This window comes from Phyllostomus hastatus, unplaced genomic scaffold (assembly GCF_019186645.2).
Source record: "Phyllostomus hastatus isolate PE091 unplaced genomic scaffold, TTU_PhHast_1.1 phas_contig_147, whole genome shotgun sequence".
NCBI lineage: Eukaryota > Metazoa > Chordata > Mammalia > Chiroptera > Phyllostomidae > Phyllostomus > Phyllostomus hastatus.
Genome location: NW_025333603.1, coordinates 715,960 through 737,311, shown reverse-complemented (window position 1 = coordinate 737,311; position 21,352 = coordinate 715,960). Strand labels below are relative to the sequence as shown.

At 40.4% G+C, this 21,352-nt stretch overlaps 1 protein-coding gene and 1 pseudogene across 3 annotated transcripts in view; both read left to right on the top strand.

Annotated features, from left to right (window-relative positions):
• Positions 1–5,490: 5,490 nt before the first annotated feature.
• Positions 5,491–5,904, top strand: LOC123830542 (annotated as a pseudogene).
• Positions 5,905–14,141: 8,237 nt separating this feature from the next.
• Positions 14,142–21,352, top strand: part of FGGY (FGGY carbohydrate kinase domain containing) — a 390,237-nt gene continuing 383,026 nt past the window's right edge. For 2 of the 3 annotated variants that reach the window (XM_045857814.1, XM_045857788.1), the window contains exon 1: positions 14,362–14,467. The gene's annotated coding sequence lies outside the window, so the exon portion shown is untranslated. Of the gene's footprint in view, positions 14,250–14,361; positions 14,468–21,352 lie in introns of those variants that run through there. The other variant, XM_045857796.1, reaches the window with a different exon arrangement.

Sequence of the window (21,352 nt, the reverse complement as noted above, 5' to 3'; positions counted from 1 at the left end):
CTTGTGACCTCTGCAGTGGTGGCGGGGGTTGGGGAATAGCATGGGCAGGGAAGGGGGAACTGTGCGAAGAAGGACTCTGAACTTGCTTTAATACTCTGCTGTCACCATCTGGAAATTCTTCACAGTTTCTCAGCATGGGTCCCTGAGTCTTTATTTCATACTAAGCCCTGCAAATCATGAAGCTGGTCCTGTAAGCAAGTTATTTCACTTCTCTGAGCTTTCAATGTCATCATCTAACACACAGGGTCGAAGATAATACCTACTCCACAGGTTTCTATGAGCTTCAGATGAGACAATGCACAGGGTCCAGCAGAAGTCAGGCCTGCTTGAGTGTGGTTGGTAAGGTAATAATATGGGTGTAATAATTTATAGTTTTAATTTGAACATTTCACGTAAAATACAGTGTACTTGAGTGTGATATTATGATGTTACAGAATTACATGCTTATAATTTTATAATACAAGATTGTAATAAAAGAGGGACAGTACTGGTGCCAGACTCTGTGTATATCGTGGCTATCCCAGAGCAAGCACCTCCCTTGCAGCCAATGTAAGTAATCAGTGCTTCTTCCATGTACCGTTAATTATGCTTTTCTGCACCTGTTCTATTCTCCTAACTCAGTAATACATACATGAAAAGGAGGAGTTAACTTTTTTATTTTTTTCTTGACCAGGCATCTGATTTCTTTGGTTGCATGTGACAAACACTGTTTCTGGATAACTTGATTTGAATTCCAAAAGAAATATTTAGAATTATATCATGACCTCCAAACAAACAAAAATGAAAGAATGGCTGGAGAATAAGGCTTGGAAATGAACAGGAACCAAGATTAGATCCCAGGCAGAAGAGTTTTGGGAAAGACAGAATGTAATGCCTACCATTTGCAGTCTCTTTGTCACTGTGCTATAGATTAAAATCTCGGAGAATGTGTGTCCATGACCTAGCTTGGTCCACACGCTTACCCCCAGACCAGGGAAGAGCAGGGCATCTGATGGCAGAACCATAGACTGGGGGTGGAGTGGACTCCCCAAAAGGAAACTGAGGTGCTAATAAAAAGGGAAAATAAGTCCAGAAAAATAAAAACAAAACAAGAACTTTCTCCAGAGTGTCTGCTAGGTACCTGGTACTCTGCTAGGGGCATTTGTATAGTATTCATTTTACATTACATAGGAAGCTTAGCACTCTGTAGGTATTTGCTGAATAAATGAATGATTGAGAAAACTTATTTCACCCTCACACAACTCTTGGAGGTAGGTAATATCTGCTCCATTTTACAGAGGAAGAAACTAAGGATCTGAGAACTTAAATAGTTTGCTCAAAATCATACAACCAATAAGTGGTAGAGTTGAGATTAAAACTTGGTTCTCTCTGATTCCGAAGCTTATTCTTGTGCTGCGGCCAGCTGCCATCCTTCCCTGAAGTCTATGTGAGACAGTGTTGCAGTGCCTTCCTAACTCACAGGTCTTTACACGTTGTTCACTGATGGATTCTAGGAAGTTCATCTGGGCCCGGGGGAAGTTTGTTTTGTAATTCTCCTCTAGTTTCAGAAAGGAAGCAATGCAAACTTTGTGACCTCGGGTGAGACCTCTGAGTCTCTGCAATATTAAAAAGGTGTGATAATGTTATCTCCTATAAAGTGGTTGTGCAATCAGTTGAGAGGATGTTTGTGAAGGCTTCAGCACTGTTCTTACAAATAGAAAGCCCTCACAAATGATACCTTATTTGCAGTTTCAAAAAAGGTTAGAGAAACGGGAAGAAAGTGCTGGGGGAGGCATCAGGTTTCACTACCGTATTTCATGGAAGTTAGGACTCCTCCAGCTGAACTATTCATTTACATACCTCTTAGAAAAAGCATTGCCAGTTAAGCTAAGACACAATGCTTCCTCATCACTTCAAGTTTTTAAAAAGCTTATGAATACTAAGAAAAATGTGTAGACGTAATTAGACATGATTTAGCTATATTTTAATCAAAATCTCTTTTAGACTTCCATTGATAAATGAGTATATATTTTTTAATCACAAATTGCTCTTGTGTATGTATAAAAAAAGAAAATGCAAGCAAAATACAGGTTTCTGTGGTCTGTCCAACCACTAATAGATAAATCTGGGAAAAGAACAAAGCCAGGATGGTCTGCAGAAAGAGCTCCTTTTGTACTTTCGTGGTGGCTCAGTTGAAACCATCTCAGGATCTGAGCTGGTAGAGAAGCTGGAGGAGCTCGGATCTAGGGGGAGAGGGGAGGAGGCAAAGCAGCCCTCATTAGTCATCCTTACTTTCCAAGTCCTTTAGCAGGTGATTTATTTTATATATATATTTTATTTTGTTTGGTCCTCACAAACCCTATTTGCATAGTTATTTACATTTCCCAGATCGGAAAACTGAGATTAACTTCTTTGTCCACTGTTAAATTGTAGACTTAGTATTAGAACTAGGTCTCTGATTCCACACTTTTCTGGCAAAGCAGACTGTCTCCTTGGGATACACTACATTGGTTAAGGCATTACTGAGACTTCACATGTAAAATGGTTCATCCTTTTGGAAGCACTTTTTGAGTCAAATGTTAATGTGTTTTTCTACATAATATTATCAACTGAGCCATCCAGAGACTTGGGGGATGCAGCATCTCTTAAAAGAGCGTACGCTGCTGTCTGGGGAAGTTTTTGTCAAGCCACTGGTACCAATTTGCAAATTTTGGTGCTAGTGCTGTGTTTTTTTAATTCTATTAGAAGGTGCAAATAGAAGTTTTCCAGACAACAACTAGAGCACATATTTGTTCTTCCAAAGGTACATGGGTGGTTTGTTGACTAAAACATCAATGACTGAGGTTGTCTAGTCATTTGCCCAGAAGTAATAACTCAGTATCTCCAGGCAGGCAATGCAACTACAGCGTCACTTGAGTCCAGCCATCTGACACGGGTGATTGTGAGGCATGCCCTGTTTTCTATGTATTAAGTGTCAAATAAAAATAGTCTTCTTAGAATACACAAAGTAAGGCAGTAGGAAAGTTTGGGAAATTAGATATTCTTACTTTTTATTTAATTCTTTGCCTTGTCACAACTAGATTGTCACTGTAGAAAACTTTCAAGCATTTGAAGATACCTTAGTATACACTTGTTGAATTCCCGAACTTAACAGGTAAGAAAACTGAAGTTTGGAGAAGAGTTGTGACTTAGACCTTCTAAGGGTGCTCTGACTGCAATAACCTGACTTGAGTTCCTTTGCCCTAAGCACTCTGCTCCATTATTTCAAAAGAGTACCTATCGTTGGCAATTCTCTTCTGTCCTGTTACTAAAAGCTCCATAGTGTTCTCTAATTGCTCACTATCTATTTGGATATTTCCAATTGCTCTTGTTTTCTTGGTCTTTGGGTCCCAAATCAAATGTCCTGTCTTTTTTGAATGCCGCTCTCATTCCTGCTTCCACCTCTGCCTCCTCAGGCAGCTAACTGCTCCAGGTTTTGTTGAATTGAAACACTTAGCTCCTGTTCCTCTCATGGAGCTGATCATATGGTCAGATATGAATTGATTTGCATTTAAAAACTTTTTTAATGGGAAATTTCAAACAGATAAAGGATGAACAGAATAGTTTAATGAACCTCTATGTCCATCTTGGCTTCAACAATTATTAACATCCTGTCATTCCTGATTCTTCTCATCACCTCCCATCACTCTCAACCACAACTCAATGCTTTTTTATTTAAAACATTTTTAAAATTTATTTTACAGGAGGAGAGAGAGAGAGAGAGAGAGAGAGAGAGAGAGAGAGAGAGAGAGAGAGATCATTGTGTTGTTCCACTTATTTATGCATTTATTGGTTGCTTCTTGTATGTGCCCTGACTGGAGCTCAAACCCACAACTTTGGCATGTCAGAACAATGCTCTAACCAGATGAGATACCCAGCCAGGTCTATATTTTAATAATTTGTTTCATTTGATGTAAAATTTACATGTAATGCAATGCATAATAACAAATGAATATGCTCATGTAACCCACACATCTATCAAGGTTTTGTACATTTCCATCATTCCAGAAAGTTTTCTCATGACCTTTCAGAGTCAGGCTTCCTCCTGCCTTCTACCCCTCCACTCTGCAGGCAAATTCAGGAACATTTTTTTCATCATGAATTATTTGACAATGGGTTAGTTTAGAACTTCACGTAAATGCAGTCATATAGTATGTACCGTTTCAAGTCCATCTCTCACTTGACATACTTTCTATGAAATTCATTTATGTCATTGTATGTCAGCACTTTATCATTTTTTTATGACTCAAATTCCATTGTATGAATGAGTATACTATAGTTTGTTTATCCATTCTCTTGTTAACAGACATTTGGATTGTTTGCAGTTTTGGACTATTAATAATAAAGCTTCTATTAATGTCCACATTCAAATATTTTTTGTGAATATATATTTTCATTTCTCTTGAATTAATAACTAGGAGTAAATTACTGGGCCATAGTGTAGATATATGCTGTTGTAAAGTGGCTGTGCCATTTTACAACAGCATATGGCGAGCCAAATGGTTTGGCTGCTCCACATTATTTCCAATTAGGTTGTCTGTCCTTTTAACTTCAGCCATTCTAGATGCTATATGGTGGTATCTCATTTGGTTTGGATTTCCATTTCTCTGATAAATAGTGATGTTGAGCATCATTTCATGGGTTTATTGGTCATTCATGTGTCTTCTTTTATGAAGTGTCTGTTCAAGCTTTTTGCCAATTTTTAAAAAGTTGGTATGTTTATTTATTATTTGCATTGTAGTCATTCTTTATAATTTTTCTCAGATATGTGTTTTATGATCATTTCTCACTACTCTGTGGCTTGCCTATTTGTTTGCTTAACAGTGTCTTTTGATAAAGTTTATTTTATCAAAGTTTTATTTTACATACCATCTTCATCACTAAGCTCCTAGTGGGTTTCTAGAGGAAAAGAATGTTTTGTTTTGTTTTGTTTTGTTTTGTTTTAAATCTTATGCCTGTAGCCTCCAGCACAGAGCCTGTCCTATGAGTGTGGCACTAGGTTTTCTGGAAGAAGGCAGGAGGAAATATATATTTCCCTGTCTGTCTACTGTCTCTTTGGGAAATCATCCCTGACCCTCACTATCCAATGCTTCTGGTTCAAGTGAGCTCACCTCTTTCTGACCCATACTTAGGGATGGGCATTTGACGAAAACTGAGCCAATCAAAGCTTTTTTCAGCATTTCTATAAGAAATAAGAGCACGGAGATATACACTCACCCTCTTCTCACCAGGACATCATCAGGACATCATAAGGCTAGAGCAATTGCTGGCCATCTTTGTACCAAATGGATTGATCCTCCTTGAGGGTGAAATCAATTCAGGAATTAAGAAATGAAAAATGAACATTCAAAAAAATTAATTTCTTTCAATAGTGGACCATTTGTTAAACTGTTTTAATAAAATGTGTAATGTAAAATTTGACAAGATAGAGCTGTTCTGGTTAAAGATGTATGTATAGGTCCCCTTACAGCCATGGCCGCCACCATCGCCGCTGGTCCTGGGCTCCCCTGTCCCCAGACTAAGCGCTTCTGAAAGGCGATACTGGGAAGACTGAGGAGGAGCTGGAAGAGGAAGACAATGAAGAGCTAGACAAGACCCTGTTGGAGATACTCTGGGGTCTGACAGAGATGTTTCTGGAGAAGATCGGGTCTGCAGCTGGGGCCACTTTTGATCTCTCCCTCTTTGTGGCTCAGAAACAACGTACAGGTTTTCGAGGACAGCCTTGTGGATTGGGGCAGCTTCCTTCATGATCCTGCTTCTTCCTGTTGTAAGTTGTAAATGGAGCAACAGCAGCAACTGCAGCAGTGGCAGGTACTTCTAGGGCCTACCACAGGGCTGTCAGGAGGAATGCCAGGGGCTCTCCCTTCACTTCCTGGAAAGTTCTAGATTGTTACTGCTATATTGGACCTGTCTTGGTGGAAAAGCTTGAACATCAATAGTGTTTGAACTGATAATTTTTTTAAAAACTTTGGCACGTTGGCCTATCTAAACCTGGTTGGGAGAATTTTCCCCGAGTTGTCTCATAGAGAGACTCCCTACTTGCAGCTGTGCCCTCCAAGCTGTCCGGACTCACTGCTTCTGTCCTCACTATGGTACCAAAGTGCAGCAAGGCAGGCAGGTACTCCAGCTCTGACCATCCCGCGTCTTTCCCTAAACTACCCCTGACCAGAAGATCTCCTCAGTCTCTCATTGTGGGTAGGAACTGATGCCACTGGGGAAAACGTGTCCCTGACCATTAACGACTGCTCTGTTTTGACATGCACACAGTATGAAATACAAAATGCATTATGCCTGTAGTGTGAAAGCAGCCACTGTGGCCTTCTGTGTGTGTTGGAAAAGAGGGAGGGCTGGCAGCAGCTTAAACCACAGCATGGGCTCTCTGGAGGGCAGAGCAGGGCTTACTTGCTCTGCACATTTTGGCTGTTAGACCTGTATGTGTCTAAGAGAAAAAAAAGCCAATGCTCATTTTTGTATTTAAATATTAAAAATGATTTCAACTGAAAAAAAGATGTATTATGTGTGCGTATGTGTGTGTATATTTGTCTGTGTGTCTGTGTGTAAGTATGTTTGTGTGTGTGTATCTCTGTGACCTGTATGCCTGTGTGTCTACTGTCTGTGTGTCTATGTGTTTGTCTCTTTATATGTGTGATGTATAAGTGTGAGACTGCATGCATATGTGTGTGTGTGTTTGAGTACACATGCATTTGTGCAGCTTGAATGTGTGTCTATATCTTTGTGTGGCTATATTTGTGCCACATGTATATTTCTGTGAACTATATTGTAGTTTAGTTTGTGTGTCTCTCTGTTTATATGTGGTATGTGATACAAGTTTGTGTGTGTATGTATGTGTCTGTGTTGTATATAGCATGTATATGTGTCTATATATGTGTTTGTATCATTTTGTGTATGTACTTGAGCTACTATGTATGAGTCTGTGGGTGTGTTCACATGACTCTATGTGTGTATATGTTTAGGGAAAGGATAAAGCTACCACTATGTTACTCTATCCTTTGTGCAAATTAGGAAAAGTTGCCCTGTCCGGTGGGGCAGGAGCAGTCTCAGAGGTACAGTTTGGCCAGCCATGTAGGGACTGGGGTTTAGCTCTGGTTAGAGCCCTCATCTGGTGCCTTGGAGAAAAGAACAACTAGGCAGGGGTGGAGGGCAACTTGGAAGGTCTGGAAGTCCATTCAGCCTCTCCTTTGCTGTGCAGTCACCTTCTCATAGGATCTAGTCTGAAAACTACCCAAACCAATGTTCTCTAGTGGTTTCCAAATGGTATTTTTCTAGAGAAGTTCATGGCACAGTTCCTCCAACTGAAGGCCAGACATGGCACAGGCTCCAGGGGTTTGAGCAAGCATTTCCTGCAGGCCATCTGTCTCCCCCTTCCTTTGGCCTTGTCATCTCATGGCCCTGGACTCTCTTCTCCCACCTGTTGCCTTGTTACAGAAGAATGCTTGTTGGGGTTTAGGGTTGCACATTGTTGTCATGGCTCATTGCATAGTTTGCACTTTTATTAAAATGACTCATGGCCAAGAGGCTGTGGAGTTGTGATTGGGTGGTGTTGGGGAAGAAAGAGATAGACAGTGCCAAACCAGGTTAGATGGTGAGTGAGGTCTTGAAACTGGGGAGTGGGTGAGCAGCTTAAACCTCGAAGAGAAAACTGGTATTAGAGGTAGAAACCAGTAAGATTGCTAGGACTTGCAAACATCTGAGATCTTCATATCCAACATGAGCATCTCTGCCCACTTTATCTTCTCAGCAGAAATGCCCTGTTTGGCAGTTTGACGTGTGGTGTCTTGTGAAAGATGACCTAGGGCATGTTGCTCCATCGTTGTGAGCTTCTGTTTCCTCAGCAGTAATCCATCCTGCCTGATGTGGGTGGTTGGGAGACACTGCACACGAGGTGCCACGCGCAGTGCCGAGTAAGTGTCAACACAGTCTTTTCTTTCCCTTAGCACTCCATCCCCCCTCTTCCTCTCACCAGCCCTGGGGTGCCCATAGCACTCTCATCTGTGCTTTTAATAGAGCATCTAACTCTGACTTAGCACTTAGCAAACTCAGTATTCAGTTGAGTACAGAGATGAAGGTAGGCAGGCAGGTAGACAAAGGGCAAGTAGGAAGTAGCAGGTAAGTAATAAAGTTGGAACATTTCCCCATCTTTGGAAAGGAGCTACTGGCACCCTTTGGGGATGAGAGTTGAGCAAATAAATTATTTTGTTTATAGAACATGGCTCTAGGTGCCAGTTAGGGTGGGGGAGTTCAGAGGCCCTTGTAGTCAGTGTTTTCCCCTTACTGACCATCTGTTGGGTGTCCAGTGAACTAGTTGTTACTTTCCTCCTGAGATGACAGCGTGGATTTGGAAGACTTAGAGGGCACATGCAGTGGCACCTGTTCCTGCCAGAGGATCAAGTTTAGGGAGGCTTAAAGGAGGCTGAATTGAGAAAGAAAAAGAAAGAAAGAAAGAAAGAAAGAAAGAAAGAAAGAAAGAAAGAAAGAAAGAAAGAAAGAAAGAAAGAAAGAAAGAAAGAAAAAGAAAGAAAGAAAGAGAGAAAGAAAGAGAGAGAGAGAGAAGGAAGGAAGGAAGGAAGGAAGGAAGGAAGGAAGGAAGGAAGGAAGGAAGGAAGGAAGGAAGGAAGGAAGGAAGGAAGGAAGAGAGGAGAAAAGTTTGATTAATAGTAAGGGACCCATTAGGCAGGTAAGGGCTGTCACTGCTATAACTGCACATGTCCCAATTATATACTTGCTATTACAGAGCATTGTGTTATTTGCTGAGATTGTAAAGTAAAAGGCACATTTCTTGCCCTCCAGAAATGTCCAATCTAGGGAATGGAATTGGGTACAAGACTAAGGAGTATGGACCACTAAGTATCTGTTCAGCACTGGCACACATGTTTTAAGATATTTCTAAGAAAGAAATATTATTCTCCAAGGAAACTAAAGTGCAGAGAGGGTAGGAAACTTTCTCTAGGTCACCCAGCAAACATGTAGAACTGGGAGAGGAAGATAGGTTTATCCAGCTCTCATGGCCTTGTGCTGCTCTCAGGTCTATGAGCAAGGGCACCAGGGCAAGCATGTTGAAGAGAATTAACTCTACAAGGGTCCTTAGGTCTGGTGCCATATGAGTAATGGAGAATGATTGTTGCAGGAGTCCAGGAGAAAAGAGATGAATGGAAGCGTCAGATAGAAGGTAGGGTTTTGTGGAGGGAGTAGGTCCTCAATAGATACTAAAAGCAGAATATGAATACAACAGGAGAAAGATGGAGGGAGAGGTTTTTCAGGTGGGAAGAGTCAAATTATGAGCACAGGTGGGAGGCAGGAAAAGTCTTACCTTCTGGGTTTGTGTTGTGCAGTGAGGAGCACTGGAGAGAGCACAGCCTGCTCCAAACTTCCTAACAGTGCAGTGGTAGGCCAGTCATCCGATCTCCCTAAGCCTCAGTTTTCCTGTCTGTACAAGGATTGTGATAATATCCACCTCACAGGGCTGTTGAAGACCTGCAACAATGTATTCAAAGCAACTGTTTCCACAAAATCACCAATCTCAGTTAGACCTCAATCTAAATCATGTAGTATCCTATTCCCCCTCTCATAGTATCATATTTTCCTTTCTGCTTGCAATTGAATCAACTTTGTATCTGTGTGCTTATTTATTGAAAGTCTATTTCATGACTGTAAATTCCATGAGAACAGGAACAATTCTGCTCTTTTCAATACCATATCTTTAGTGTCTAGAACTATAGGCACTCAATTAAGTCTTTGTTAAATGAATGAACACATAAATGTACAAATGAGTAAATGAACTCATGAATAAATGAATAATTATATCTATATCTGTGCCATGACTCCAAGAATCTCAGGGAAATTATGTCTTTTCTCTGGTGAGAGGGCAGGCTGCTGAAGCAGAGAAAGCCTTCTGAGAATGTAGTTAGAGAATCACAGGGCCTCCACAGGTCATCAGAGAGGGTATCAGGTCTCCAGTCTGCCTCCTGTTTTTGCACGTAACTATCTCTGAGTGGGAAGAAAATTACACAAACTTGCAGTTCAGCTGGTTCCAGGGTTTCACAACCCAGCTCTTTCTGTCTTGCTTAAATCTGATGTGCTGCTTCACTAGTGTGACTTGTGATGTGCCAAGTGGAAAATGACTCTGCATGATCCCAGGCTGCCTGGCAGTAACCCTGAGTGAATGTCTAGACTCCAAAGATAAAGTCGTCTAATCCAGTGCAACACAATAACCCTTTCTGGCAGTGTGGGGAGGAGAGTAGGGGAAGAACAGATAAACTAATAATTACTAGGCACTTGATGCATACATTCTATGAGTTCCATGACAGAGGTCAGCAGAGAGAACTGGGTGCAGTGGAAACTATATAGTCCCTAGGTGAGGCAATGTAAATACAGTTAGATAACATTTACAGCTTTCAGAAATATGATTACATGTATACTTTTATATGAGTCTCTCTGCAGCCATAAAAAATGAGAAAACATGGATAATATTTGCACTGTTATTTGTTTCTAACATATAAGGAAAGTGAGGCAACTGGGACAGTCCAGGATATAGAGCTGGTTTCAGCTGCAGATATGAACTGATTGCCCAGATCTCATGACTGTCAGTTTAGGGACCTTTCTCTTAGACTGCACTGTCATGCACTGGCCTTTCTATTCGTCAACAGCCTGAGAATGCCTGCATTGTCACAATCCCTCTGCCTTCTACAATGTATTTCCAATGCAGTTTTGCGATAGAATATCATAACTGAATAAACCAAGGGTAGGCAAGCTAAGACCAATGGTTCACATTGACCCATTGCATACTTTTGTAAATAAAGTTCTATTGAAAAGTAGGCAGGCCCATTTATTTTCTCTTATCTATGGGTGTTTTTTGCATTATAAAAGCAGAGTTAAATAGCTGCAACAGAAATTATATGACTCACAAAGTCTTACATATTTACTATTTGGTCCTTTATCAAAAAAAAAAGTTTGCCACCTCTAGAATAAATAAATGGAATGATTCATTCATAATACACAGTGGGTCTTTACTGAAGGGAATGAGAATTGGCTTCAGAATCTCACTTTGGTCACTTAGCTGGATGACTTGAAGCAGTTGTGTATATTCTCTGGTCCTGTTTCTGCACCTCTCACCATAGAGTGGCTGTACAACTTCCATGAGGTAAAGCATATGTATTAGATTAGGTTTGGTCCCATGTAATAGAAAACACAAAATAAAAGTGCCTTTCAGACAGCAGACCATTTCTTTCATGTGGAAGTCGCTTGTGGGTGTTGGTCTGATGTCGTAAGGTGTGAGAAACCCAAACCCTTCCACCCCATTACTTTATTGGGTGTGCCTTTCATTTTTGAGGTCCTCTCTTGGTCCAGTATGGCTGCTGGCATTCTGGCCACTGTGTAGTTGTTGCTATTACTACTAATGATAGTATAGAAATTAGAGGAAACACACCAAAATCAAATACGAAAAGCCTAGAAACAGAGACATCCATAAAGACCAGTCAATAAATTGGCATTCATTCAAATCTAGATAAGATGAGACCTCGTGCCATAGTTCATGAGGCAAACAGCATATTTAATTTATTCCATTTCTGGGGTACACTGAGGAAGATGGGGAAACCATGTTTTACCTGTATTCATAATCTAACACTTTACAAAACATTTACATATTTATTACTTCATTTGTTCTTCAAAATACTCTGGAAAGATAAGATGAAGAGGTCTTCATATTATTATTTCTACTGTACACTATGACTCACGCAGGTGCTAAGTAACCAGATTCTAGTACCTCTCATCTTCCCAAAGACAGTTGGAGCTTTGGATAGTTGTTGGAAATGAATGGCAAACAATCACTGGGTATAATAAAGAAAATGATCCCAAACCAGAACCCCTAGCAAAAGCAGCTAGTCATCTAGCTCCGCCTCACTGAGCCAGTACCCTCACCTCTAAGACAAAGATAAGAATGTCTGCTGACTTCTGGGTTTGTTGTGAAGATAGCAGACAGTCACTCTAATGCACATGGCATGCAGGCCAGGTCATTAAAATCACCGTCACTAACTGGGCTTACTTCTCATATCTGGTGTGTCCTTGGAAAGACATTTCCCTTTACTGCACACCAGTTAACTTTTCTTGGAAAACAAAGGGCTTCGACTAAGGGATTTGCTAAACTATCTTCCTTATCTGGAATTTCATCAGCCTGGAAACCAGCCTTTTAAAAGGAAACAGCTCAGATAGGAGGTGAGGTTGGAATTCTCCCTCTGGTTACAAGCTACCTGTGTGTCTCAGGACTGGCCAAACATGTTTCTCTCTGCATCTGTAAAATAGTGACAAATGGTATCTGGATTATTGGGAAAGCAAGGATTGTGAGGATAAAATTAGGTAGGTGTGTCCACAACCCACAGATTGTAACTTTTTCAAAGGCAGGTATTACAGGGTGCAGCCAAGAGGGGGGACCCCAAATGGGCATTTGAAATGGGGTCCAGAACTCAAGGTGTCCAGGAGATTTTAAGATGTCTTCACCCCTTCCCCCACAGGTGTGAGTTGGGGGAAGGGGCACACAGAGCAAGAACATGCAGGGCAGCTTTGCAGCTAATCCATGGCATGGTCATTTAACATACCTATAGCCTTTGGCTGGTCACTTAGATATGCTAAATAGCTATGGCCATGCTCAAGGCCAGGGGGATGGAAAAGGACCTCCCCCCAAGATGTGACTGGGGGGCAGGTCCCCCGAGTTACAGCACCTGCGTGGGAGCTCGGAGAAGATTGGCTCCGTGACATGGGGTCACACCTGCCCAGACCCACGATGGCGACCAGAAAAGCTGGAAAAGACAGCAGATTGAGGGCAAAACGTGGCCGAGTGTAGGAGGAGTCGGAAATGGGGCTGCAGAGGAAGATTGGTGCGGGCATTTAAACCCAGACATTGCAGCCATTGAGGAGAGAAGCACGCGGTTTTGGCTGAGTGGGGACTCCGGTGGCCCTGGGAGAGAGGGCCACGAGCCTTTGCCATAGTGGGGACCCCCACAGCTTTAGAAGGGGGAACCACCACCTGGTTTTAGCAGAGATCCCGGCGACTCAGCTGAGGGTGCCAGGAACCCAGGGAGGTCTCCTAGTCAAGACAGAGTACTAACTGGGAATAACCAGAGGACTGCCTGAGCCATGGAGTTCTATTTCCTTTCCTGAGATACGGTACTCTGGGCTGGGCAAAGGGGGAAGGAAGGAAGGACTGTGTCTGTTAGCGGGTGTTTTAAAGGGACTTTAGGATTTTTGATAGACATTAGGTCACTACTTTAAGTTTGTGTAGCATTAAATAAACATTTCCTTTCCTTTTCACGAATCTCTGGCATTGAGAGACGTCTTTCCTCTGGCGGCCGACATAACGGACCTGGGGACTTCTTTCAATAATAGTATATCATCCCAGCCCCCCCACCTTGTTTGTTCTGTAACACAGGGACCCATCTGCTTTGTAGATGTTTTTTAAAAGGTCTTATTTATTTATTTTTAGAGAGAGGGGAAGGGAAGGAGAAAGAGAGGGAGAGAAACATCAATGTGTGGTTGCCTCTCATGTGATCCCCCCCCCCATCCCCCGGACCTGGCCTGAAACCCAGGCATGTGCCCTGACTGGGAATTGAACTGGTGACCCTTTGGTTCTCAGCCTGCACTCAATCCACTGAAATGACACCAGCCAGGGCTGCTTTGTAGATTTAAAGACAGTGATACCATTTCAGAGGGTTGGCTGCAGGATGAGTAAATTAATGTAAAGTATCAGGAACAAAACCTGGCACAAAGTAAGCATTCAACAAACATTTTTATCACTTTTTTCACATCCGCCCACAACAGTCCGGGTGTTCAGTAAATGGAGAAGTAGTTATAAATGTGTTTGCGTAGGAGAGCACCGTGAAACAAGACCCCAGAGTCGGAAATTCTCAGCTGGAGCAGACAAAGCCCCACGCGTGCCTTTCAAAGTACAGTGACTCCAGAGTCTCCCAAGCGAAGTCGTGCTCCGCACCACCTACTAGCTGGACCCGACCCAAGGCGGGGGCGAACTGGCAAGGGCCAATCCCGGGCTAGGTTCAAAGGACCAATCGGGGCGTATTTTACAGGGGCCGCGGCCAGCCGCGGGCGGGGTCTGGCGCAGGGCGGGGCCTCAGCCGCAGCCTAGGACCGCCCAGTCCCTTTGCGGTGCGGCTTCGCTCGGCAACCTGCAGAGCCCGCTAACTGAAATGTAATTTCAGATTGGACAAGTAAGTGATCCTCCTCTCATTCCCACGTGTGCACCAGGGGATTTTGCAGACCCACGGCGCGCACGTTAGCCAATCGGAGAGCACACCCGGCCGAAGCCTGCCTCCCTTTTCCTGTGGTCACCGCCTCCTCTTCCTGTTCCTGGTCTGGCTGATTAAGTCTCATTCCAGCCGGGTCTTGGTTCCCGAGGCGTTGTTGAGTCCCCGGTGTCCTCTCTTGGGTGAGGCATCCGGTCACCCTACGGGAGGGTCGGCCTTTACTGCATCCCCAAGGCTGCTTATTAGATGTCTGGAATCCGAGGTCCTTGCTATCACTGTCCAGTTAACTCTGTTCATTTCCCCTCCCCTCCACCTTCCCGCATTTTAGGACAGTTTCCCAGGCACTTTTTTAGCCTTTGAATTCAAATCTGGCTACCTTAGGTACTTTAAGGCCTGTGCTGCTTGTATCTATAAACGCTTTCAGCAGCTTGTGAATTTGAGGTGCAGTTTCGTTTAGATAGTATAATGCTGTTTGGTTACAGTTATCCTGGGTAGGAAAGCCCTGGGAAAGAATCTTCCCATTTTTGTTAATTTTCCTTCTTTTAAGGGATCGACATGATGCAAAACAATGAATTTCCTTAATCATTGGCTATTTCTGACTAAACCACTTCTGTTTTAACTAATTTTGTCCCTAAATTAAATTATCAGTCATTAACCAAGAAATGAAGGAGCCATCATCGTCTGGTTAATTTTTAAAATGGGAGTTCAGGAGGGAGGACTCGATTATGCATTTGAATTACAAATCTCTTAGTATGTGGCTGCTATTTAGATGATAGTTTTGCTTGCTTTTCCTTACATTCCCATAAACCACCATGTGTAATCCTGATTTTTTTACTTTTGAAGTTGCCACCTCGTTTTTCCAGCCGTATCTCTTGCCTCTTAGTCTTCTGGAAGTCTCCTGTTAATGAGGTCCCCTGCTTGGCTCTTGGCGTGAGGGCCACCGCCTTGCTCGGAGGGACCAGCTGAGGAGAACCTCCTCCTAGTGAGAGTCCAGAGGATTGCTATTAAGGATGATTGGAGGAAATAGACCAGAGAGGGTGAGAAGGGCCTGGAAACGGATTCGAGCGGTAGAAAGGTTGGGAGCCTCCATGGCTGGATTTGGATGTCAAAACATGTGTATTGGGAGAAGGGAATAACCCCAAGCGTGATCTGTGTCTTTTTAGATTAAATGAAGTTTACTAGGAGGACACTAAGCCTTCTTTCAAGCAGTGTTAATCTTTGCTGTGGGCCGTATCTTTTCCTAGAATCTGGTTACTTTTCCCTAACCTTTCACTTAGTTCAAATCACAGGCAATTACCAGCTGGTTTTGAAAACAATTTGAGGTCATGGATCTTGCCCTTAAACTCCCAGCCAGAGTGGGGGAACCACCCTGCTTCCCATGGGATTTGATATAATTATTTTCTCAGAATGTACTATAGAGATCAGTTAACCCTTCTCTTGCCCATATTTTTATAAGGTGGGATATAGAATCAACCCAGGTGGTCTAAGGGGAGGTCATTTAACCAATGTTTCACTTCGTTCATTTGTTCACTAATCTTGTGGCACGTGTGAGCCCTGACGCTGTGGTAGACTCTGGGAAAGACAAGACGGTCTTTGCTTGAAAGCTTTCACCTAATCTGCTTCTATCTAGTTTGATGAGGGAGATTATATGATAGTGAGATTGGTGCTGTGGCAAGCTATGCAGAAGATGCCCAGGGGGTAAGAAAGGGGAAATGGCCCTATGTGGGGCTTTGGGGAAAACTTCCTAGAGGAAATAATAACCACACTGAGTTATGGAAGCCTCTGTGTGAGTGGGCTGGGGAGAGACAAAGGGGCAAGGATTTGTGTTTATTTGATTTGGGAAGAGCATGTGCAAAACTATATTGCACATTGATTAGTATGGCTCATCAGGAAAGGGTGAAGTAATAATCACCAGAAAGAAGGCTGGGTGGGTGAGTCACATTAAGAGAATATGAAATGTATCTCTCCTGTTTCAGAAAGTTAATTCTGGCTGCAGGGTGAAGGCTGGAGAGAGGCTATTATACAGGTGAAAAATGGTTAGGATAATAGTTATGAAATGGAGAGAGACTGGGAGAATAGGATGCTCAGGAATTAGTCACTGATTGACTGTAGGGGATGAAGAAGGAACGTGGCAGTCATGATACCATGGGGGAAAGAGGGCATTCTTAACTGGGGTATTTTTAAACAGCTTTATTGACATACAATAAACTACACATTTAAAGTATCTAATTTGAGAACTTTTGATGTAAGTATATACCCATGAAACCATCATCATAGTCAAGATGAAGAATATTTCTAATACCCCCAAAGATTTCTTTTGCCCCTTGGTGAGCTCTCCCTCCCTAGTACCACCCCTCTCCCCAAGCACCCAATGATCTACTTTCTTCACCATAGATGAACATTTTTTAGGATTTTGTCTGTAGGGTCATATAATGTATATCTTGTATGGTGGCTTTTAGTGAATCATCTTGAGATTCATCCATGTTATATGTACATACATGGTTCATTCCATTTTTTTACTGAATAGTATTTCATTGTGTTATTATATTACACTTTGTTTATCCATTTACCTGTTGGTAGATATTGGGATTATTTGTTGCTTTTTGGCTACTGCAAGTAAAGCTGCTATGACTGTATACACAGACATATGCTTTCATTTCTCTTGTTAAATACCTGGGAGTAGAATAGCTAGTTCATGTGTGAGGTGTATGTTTAACTTTTTAAGAAACAGTCACCTGTGTTTCAAAGTATTTATGCCATTTTACCTTCTCCTCAGCCATGTGTGAAACTCCCAGTTGCTCCAGCACTCTGTATCCTCACTTTTTAATTTTAGCCATTCTAATGTGGAGTCCTGTCTTGTGGTTTTAATGTGTATTTCCCTAATGACTAATAATTTCAAGCTTCTTATATATTCTCGTTATAAGTACTTTGTCACATTGGAGTCTTCATTTTCTTAACTGTCTTTTGAAAAGCAGAGTTGTTAATTTTGATAAGGTCTAGTGTATCAATTTGTAATTTTGATGATGTCTATTTTATCAGTTTATTCTTTTATGGATGATGGTTTTGGTGTTGTATTTATGACATTATGCCTAGCCTGAATCTCAAATATTTTCTCCTATTTTTTCAAGCTTTATTCTTTTTCAGTTTTACATTAAATCCATGATTCATTTTAAGTTAATCTGTAGCACCAGATGTGGAACAGCTTGCTTGCTTGCTTATTTATTTATTTATTTATTTATTTATTTATTTATTTAGCATATCAGTTCCAGCATCATTTGCTGAAAAGCCTATCCTTTCCGGATTAAACTGCCTTTGCACTTTTGATCAAAATAGATTTGCCATGTATATATGTGGGCCTATTTCTGGTTGTTTTATTCACTTCTGTGGAGCTTTTTGTCTATTTTAATGCAAATATCACAAAGTCTTGATGAGTATAGTTTTATAAGTACTAAAGTCAAGTAATATAAGTCCTTCAACCTTGTTTTATTTTTAAAGTTGTTATGGTGGTTTATTATATTTACACATTAATTTTACAGTCATTTTGTCAATTTCAAAATAAACGTCTGTTTAGATTTTAATTGGACTTTTATTAAATCTATACATTAATTTTGAGGGGAAATTGACATGTTAAATATTGACTCTTCCGACATGGACACAGTATATCTCTTGATTTATTTAGGGCTTCCTTAATGTCAGCTACATTTGGTAGCTTTCAGTAGACAAGTCTTGCACGTGTTTGTCAGATTGTCTGTAGGTATTTTATCTATTTTTTCATGTAAATGATATCGTCTGTTAAAATTTCACTTTCTACTGGCTGGCGTAGCTCAGTGGATTGAGCGCGGGCTGTGAACCAAAGTGTCGCAGGTTCAATTCCCAGTCAGGGCACATGCCTGAGTTTCAGGCCATGACCCCCAGCAACCATACAATGATGTTTCTCTCTCTTTCTCTCTCTATCTCTCTCTATCTCTCTCCCTTCCCTCTCCAAAAATAAATAAATAAAATCTTAAAAAAAAATTCACTTTTTAGTTACTTGTCGCTAGATGTGTGTTGATCATGTATCCTACCATCTTGCTAAACTACTTACTAGTTCTCTTAGCTTTTTCGTAGATGGTATCATATTTTTCTGTGTGGGTAATCATGTTCTCTGTAAATAAGGACAGTTTTACTTCTTGCTGTCAGTGAGGATGCCTTGTATTTTTTTTCTTGTTATAGTGCACTGGTTAGAAGCATTATTATTGGGCTTGCCAAAAAGTCTGTTTAGTTTTTTCTGCAAAATAAAAGACATATTTTTTATTTTCACCAATAACTTTATTGATTTTGATATTTTGAGTGTGTTAGTTATCTCCTGCTATTGGCTTCTAGTGGGTGCCAGGGGTGCTGCTAAACATCTTCCATGCATGAGACGGTCCCCAGCAAAGAATTATTCGGCCAAAATGTCAGTAATACCAGGAAACTCTGCAAATAACTTTTGATGTGTTTGATCAGTCTCAGCACCTTTTCCATATACTGCACAAGTCTAGTTTGTTTTTTTTTTGCATTGCAGTTGTGTTTTTATCTTTCTTGAAATAATAAAGCATAATGTGCCAAAAATGTACATTTTCTTCCATCTTCAGTATTAAAATGGCTGCATAAAAATTCACCAATTTTTATGGTTTTTTAAAAATGTGCAGCTGATGTGACAGCTGTCACAATACAATCTAACAAAATTGTTTCAAATGAAGTTAGAGACAAGTAAGCACTACTAGAGCCATTGTACAGAAAAAACTAAACAAACTTTTTGGCCAACCCAATATTGTCATTTATTTATTTATTTACACATATTAAACTGACAGTGTATTCCTGAGATAAATCCCATTGGGTCAGGATCTATTATCCTTGGTAATAGATCTATTGGTAAAATTTTAAGAATTTTTGCATCTCTGCTAATAATGGATATTGATCTATAGTTTTCCTTGTATTGTCTTCTTAAGTTTTGATTATCAAGGTAATTCTGGTCTCATAGAAGGAGTTGGGAGGCATTTCCTCCTCTTCAATTTTTTGGAAACATTTGTGTAGAATTAATTTATTTCTTCTTTATATGTTTTGTAGAATTTACCAGTGAAGCCATCTGAGCCTGGAATAGTTTTGTTCTGGGGGAGGGGAAAGTCAGTTGTTTTAATGATATAGGACTATTCAGATTATGCTTCTTCTTGAATGAGGTTTGATAGTTTGTGTGTGTTAAGGTATTTGTACATATCATCTAAGTTGCTCAAAGTATTCCCCTATTATCATTTTAATATCTGTAGACTCTGTTGTGATTTCATCTCCCTCATTTCTAATGTTGGTTATTTATGATTTTTTTTCTTTATTTTCCTGATAATTCTGGCCAGACATGTATCAATTTTATTGATCTTCTCAACGAGCTTTTGGCTTCATTTATTTTCTCTATTGTTTTTGTTTTTTTAATGTATTGGTTTTTGCTCTGAAATTTATTATTTCCTTTCTTCCACCTCCTTTGGTTTCTTTTACTCTTTCTAGTTTCTTATGGTGGGTGATGATGCCATGTGTTAGAGACTTCTCCCCTAATATAGGCATTTGCTATAATAAATTTCTAAGTACTGCTTCAGCTCATTCCTACCACTTTTGCTATTTTTTATTTTGTAAAAATATTTTTAGGTTTTTAAAAAATTTTTGATCCATGGGTTATATAGAAGTTTGTTGTTCAGTTTCCAAATATTTGAGGACTTTCCACACATCTCTTTCCACATATCTGTTATTGATTTATAATTTAATTCCATGTGGTCACAGAACGTGCGTCCTATGACTTGAATCCTTTTAACTTTTTAAGACTGTTTTATGGCCCAGAATGTGGTCTGTCTCAATTAATGTTCCAAGTGCACTTGAAAAGAATGTGTTTTCCTCTCTTATTAGTTAGAGTGCTTTTTATAAATACATGCCTATAAGGTCAACTTTATTGACTGCTACTTATTCCGTCAATAATTGAGAGGGGGTATTGAAATCTCTCATGATAATTGTGGCTATATGCACTTCTCCTTGAAGTTCTATCAGATTTGGTTTTATGTATCTGATATACTGTTATTAGGTGCATTTTAGTATTTAGGGTGATTAGGTTTTCTTGGTGAATCATCCCCTTTAGTATTTCATAATTTCTGATAATATTATTTGCTCTGAAACCTACTTAGTCATTTTTCCTGGTAATATTTGTGCGCTAAAATGTACTTACTATGATAATAACTTAGCTGCTCCAGCTTTCTTTTGATTGCTGTTTTATGTTATATCTCTTTCCTCCTTTTTAACCTATTTGTATCCTTGTATTGAAAGTGAGTTTCTTATAGGCAGCCTATAGTTAGATTGGATAACAAGGCCAAGGCAAGGCCTAACAATTCCTGCCTTTCCTTTGGGTGTTTAGATGATATTTAATGTAATTATTTATATGATATGGTTAAATATACCATCTTGCTCCTCCCCGCGCCCCCTGGCTTTTTGTCTTTGGTCTCTTTCCCTTTTTCTGCCTTCTTTTGGGTTAATTTTTTTGATAATTTCACTTTTTCTTTTGTGTTGGTTAATTAGGTATAACTAGTTTTTGGTATCATTTTAGTGGTTGCTTTGTGGTTTATAGTATATACATCTTTAATTTATCACAGTCTATGCTTGAGTGGAATTACAGCACTTCACATGGATTTCATTTAAGAACCGTACAACAATAGATTTATAATTCTTACATCCTAGCCTTTGTGCTTCTGTTGCTGTATGTTACATATTTTATTTCTATTTATGTTTAAACCCTGTGATGCATGCTTATTTTAGTTTTAATCAGTCAATTATCTTTTTAAGACAGTCAGATAATTTTTAGAAATTCTTTCATGCGCTCACAATGTTACCCTTGCACTCTTCATTACATTTTGTAGACCCAGGTTTCTATGGGGCATTTTCCTCACTTCCTCTTACTGTGCAGTTCTGCTCCAGATGACCTTTTCAATCTTTTGTCTGGAAAAAATCTTTATTTTAGCTTCAACTTTGAAAGAGTTGTTTTTTTCACACAGTAAATAATTTTAGATATAAAGTTC